This window comes from Nicotiana tabacum, chromosome 13 (genome assembly GCF_000715075.1).
Source record: "Nicotiana tabacum cultivar K326 chromosome 13, ASM71507v2, whole genome shotgun sequence".
NCBI lineage: Eukaryota > Viridiplantae > Streptophyta > Magnoliopsida > Solanales > Solanaceae > Nicotiana > Nicotiana tabacum.
The window spans coordinates 80,555,657-80,560,776 of record NC_134092.1 but is presented as its reverse complement, the minus strand read 5'-3'; positions in this window follow the sequence as shown (position 1 = coordinate 80,560,776).

Below are 5,120 nucleotides of genomic sequence, written 5' to 3'. Positions count from 1 at the left end.
TTAGGGGCACAACTCCATAGATTTATTAGCTAGTGGTTCCCGCATTGTTCCATCCCCTACTTAATTAGCTAGAAGGGGAGGACATGCAGCTAGAGGTCACCCTAAAGGAGGGGGCTAGGTAAGTGGAGGTCAGACCGGTGGCGGTCAAGCTCATCACTATGCTTTTCAGAATATACCCAAGGCGGTGTTCTTAGATGATGTGATCACAGGTATGGTTTCGGTCTGTCATAGAGATGTTTTTTTATTGTTTGATCCAGTTGCTTTTGTGTTGTTTGATCCGACATCTACTTATTCATATATGTCATCATATTTTGCTTCTTATTCGAATATACTTCGTGGTTCTCTTGATATTTTTGTTCATTTCTCTTCACCCCTTGGTGATTATATTGTGGTGGATTGTCTGTATCGGTCTTGTGTACATTAGGGGTAATGGGACTAGGGTTGATTTTATATTACTAAATATGGTGGATTTTGATATGGTTTTGGGTAAAGATTGGCTATCTTCGTATCGTGATATTCTTGATTGTCACGCTAAGACTATAATGTTGGTTATGCCGGGGTTACGAAGGTTGGAATGGAAGGGTTCTCTTGGCCATACCCCTAATAGGGTGATCTCATTTCTGAAGGCTCAACGGATGGTTGAGAAGGGGTGTTTGGCATAACTGGCCATTATTAGAGATACTAGTGCTGTGACTCTTACTGTTGATTTAGTCCGAGTAGTGAGCGAGTTCTAGATGTGTTTCCTGCAAACCTACTGGGCATGCCACCCAATAATATTGATTTTGGTATTGATATAGTGCCAGACACTTAGTCCATATCTATTCCACCATATCTCATGGCTCCAACTGAGTTGAAGGAATTGAAGGAGCAATTATAGGAGTTGCTGGATAAGGGATTTATCAGGCCTAGTATTTCTTCTTGGAATGCATCAGTGTTGTTTGTAAAGAAGAATGATGGTTTTATGAGAATGTGCATTGATTACCGGTAGTTGAACAAGTTTACTAACAAGAACAAGTATCCATTACTATGTATTAATGATTTGTTTGATCAGCTTCAGGGTGTCAGGGTATTTTCGAATTTGAGATCGGGCTTCCATCAAGTGAAGATTAGGGCTTCTGATATCCCTAAGATGGCTTTCATGACTCGTTATGAATTTTTGGTGATGTCTTTTGGTTTGACTAATGCTCCAACAACTTTCATGCATTTGATGAACATTATATTCTAGCCATATTTCAATTATTTTGTCATTATATTCATTGATGATATCTTGGTATATTCCCGTAATAGGGAGGATCACGAGAAGTATTTTAGGATTGTGCTTCAGATTATGAGGGAGAAGAAGTTATATGCTAAGTTTTTCAGGTGTGAGTTTTGGTTGGATTCGGTGGCATTCTTGGGTCACATGGTGTCTAGTGATGGTATCAAGGTTGATCCCAAGAAGATTGAGGCGGTTCAGGGTTGGCCTAGACCTTCTACAACTATAGAGATCAGAAGTTTCGTGGGTTTGGCTGGCTACTATCGTCGCTTTATGGAGGGGTTTTCATCTATCACAACACCATTGACTAAGTTGATTCAGAAGGGGGTTCCTTTTAGATGGTCTGATGAATGTGAAAAGATCTTTCAAAAGCTCAAGACTGCTTTAACTACAACTTTAGTGTTGGTATTGCTCATAGGATCAGGGCCATACACAATGTATTGTGATGCTTCATGTGTTGGTCTTGGCACGGTGTTGATGCAGGATGGCAAGGTGGTTTCTTATGCGTCGTGACAGTTGAAGCCCCGTGAGAAGAAATATCCAGTTTATAATTTGGAGTTGGCATCTATTGTGCATGCACTCAAGATTTAGAGACACTACTTGTATGGTGTGTCATGTGAAGTTTACACTGATCATCAAAGTCTTCAGCACTTGTTCAGGCAAAAGATTTTAATTTGAGGTAACAGAGATGGCTTGTGGGTTGTTTGGCATTCATTCCAGTTGAGGAGAGGCCTTTGGCTATGGATGTTCAAGCCTTGTCTAATAGATTTGTGAGATTGGATATTTTCAAGTCTATCAGAGTTTTTGCTTGTGTTATTGTAGCCGTTTTTGTTTGAGCGCATTAAGGTTCGTCCTTATGATGATCCCCATTTGCTTATCCTTAAGGACACAGTGTTTCAAGGTGCTAAGGAGGTGGTCATTGGAGATGACAGTGTATTGCAACTCCAGGGTCGGATTTGTGTTCCTAATGTGGATGGTTTGATGGCGTTTATTCTTGAGGAGACCCTTTGGTCAAGGTATTCTATTCATCTCGGTGCTACGAAGATGTATCGTGACTTGAAGCAGCATTATTAGTGGCAAAGGATGAAGAAAGACATTGTTGGACATTTTTTTATAGTGTTTGAATTGTCAGCAGGTCAAGTATGAGCATCAAAGACCAGGTGATTTGCTTTAGAAGATAGATATACCGGAGTAGAAGTAGGAGCACATTACTAGACTTTGTAGCGGGGTTTCCATGGACCTTGAGGAAGTTTGATGCTATTTAGGTATTGTGAAGAGATTTACCAAGTCTGCGCATTTCATTCCGGTGATGGCTTCTAACACTTCAAAGAAGTTGGCTCAGATCTACATAAGAGAGATTGTCCATCTACACGGAGTACCTGTTTCTATCATTTTAGACTACGGTACTCAATTTACATCTCACTTTTGGAGAGTTGTTCAGCGAGAGTTAGGTATGCAGGTGGATCTTAGTGCTGCTTCTCATCCATAGATGAATAGCCAGTCCGAACATACCATTTAGATAGTTGAGGAATATGTTGAGGGTGGTGGTATTGATTTTGGAGGCCATTGGGATCAGTTTCTACCATTGGCGGAGTTTGCTTGCAATAACAATTACTAGTCCAGTTTTCAGATGGCTTCGTATAAGGCTTTATATGCTAGACGATGTCGTTCTCCTATTGGTTGGTTTGAGTATGGTAAGGATAAGTTGTTGGGTACGGATTTGGTTCGTGATGCTTTGGATAAGGTAAAGTTAATTCAGGAGTGGCTCCACATAGCTTAGTCCAAGCAGAATAGTTTTGCTGATAGCAAGGTTCATGATGTGTCTTTGATAGAAGGTAAGAATATTCTTCATAGAGTTTCACTTATGAAGGGTGTGATGTGATTTGGGAGGAAGCGAAAGTTGAGCCCTAGGTGTACTGGTCCATTTGAGGTTTTAGAGATAGTTGGTGAGGTAACTTACAGACTTGCCTTGCCACCCAGCTTGTCGGGAGTTCATCTGGTATTTCATGTTTCCATACTTTGAAAGTATTATGAAGACAAGTCACATGTGTTAGATTTCAATCCAGTGCAGTTCGATGAGAAACTGGCTTATGAAGAAGAGCCAGTGGTCATTTTGGATAGGCAGGTTTAAAAGTTAAGGTCAAAGGAGATTGTATCAGTGAAAGTCTAGTGGAGAGGTCAACTGGTTGAGGAAGCGACTTAGGAGACCGAGAATGATATGCAAAGCAGATATCCTCATATTTACGACATTCCACGTATGATTTTGAATCCACTCGAGGATAAACGTTTATTTAAAAGGGGGAGAATGTAACGACCTGGCCGATTATTTTGAGTATTAGAGCCTCGTTCCCCTATTTGATGTTTTCCGTATGATTCTTTTTTGATGTGTTATGACTTGTAGGGTGTCATGACTCAACTCCCACCGGAGCCGCGATGACGCCTAACTCTACATACTAGGCAAGCCAATATCTACATAATAATTATGCGTTTGAATAAACATGATTTAATAAACTTAACAACGGAAATGTCATAATTATCTAATAAAAATAATAACAATACCGCTAAAACCATTCTCAAAATCTGGTTACATGAGCACTACTGAGTATCAAAATATAAACCAAAATCCTTAGTACAACTATCTGGACAATAGAACAATAATAACGGAAATAAAGGAAAGAGAGTCAAGGTCTAGAATTGCAATCAATTGTCCGAACCACATCAAATCAACTCCGAATGACACCAAATTTGCAGGCAAGTTCCAAATGACGAAACAAACCTATTTCAAGTCTCGAACCCAAAATCTGAACCCGATAGCCATAGAGTCAAACCATGGTCAAACTTAGGAAAAATTCCAAACTTTCAAACATTTAAATTTCGACGAACGCGTCCGATTCATACTTAAACATCCCAGAATGATGCCAAACTTTACGCACAAGTCACAAATCATGATACAAACCTATTCTAAGCCTCGGAATGCTAAACGGACATCGATAACACCGAACTCCACTTCAAACCAAACTTAGGAAATTCTAAAACCTTCAAAATGCCAACTTTCCATATTAAGCGTCGAAATACTCTCGGACCACCCGATACTCAACTCGAACATACGTCCAAGTCCGAAATCATGATACAAATATATTATAACCTTCAAATCCCGATTCTGAGGTCGTTTACTCAAACTTCAAACCTTAGTCAACTCTTCCAACTTAAAACTTCCGAATTGAGAATTTTTCTTTCGAAACAACTTTGAACTTTTCGAAATCCAATTCCGACCATACGTACAAGTCGTAATACATGAAGTGTAGCTACTCAAGGTCTCAAACCGCCGAATGACACTCTAGAGCTCAAAACAACCGGTCGGGTCGTTACAAAGAAAGTGACATATTTTACCATTTCAGCCCTTCTTCTAGAATTAGGTTTGGAGCCACCGGTGTGTGAAACTGTTTGTTTCTTTCGATTTTAAACATTTCTTCTACACATGTTCTAAAAACAAGATACATTTCAGTAAACTAAGTGAATAATCATATATTTATGCATTTCAATGTGAGTTTTCAGAAAAATACCCGAGTTTCTTCTTTATAACGGTAGTTCACAAAGAAAGTCCATTGATTCCGAGTATTACCTACTGGAACATTATCCATAATCTCATCTTTGGTTTTAAGTGGGTCTTCAAACTCATGCCACATCTTCTTCCTACTTGCCGCCTACTTCTTTGCAATAGAGCAATAAACATAATCTCGTGCAACTTCCTCAATGGCCATAAAACAAAATTGAGGCTTCAAAAATAAATCTTGGTTAATTCATCTTTTATATACAAATATAAAACCAAAGACAAAAGAGAGATATAGTTATAAAGATATAGAGC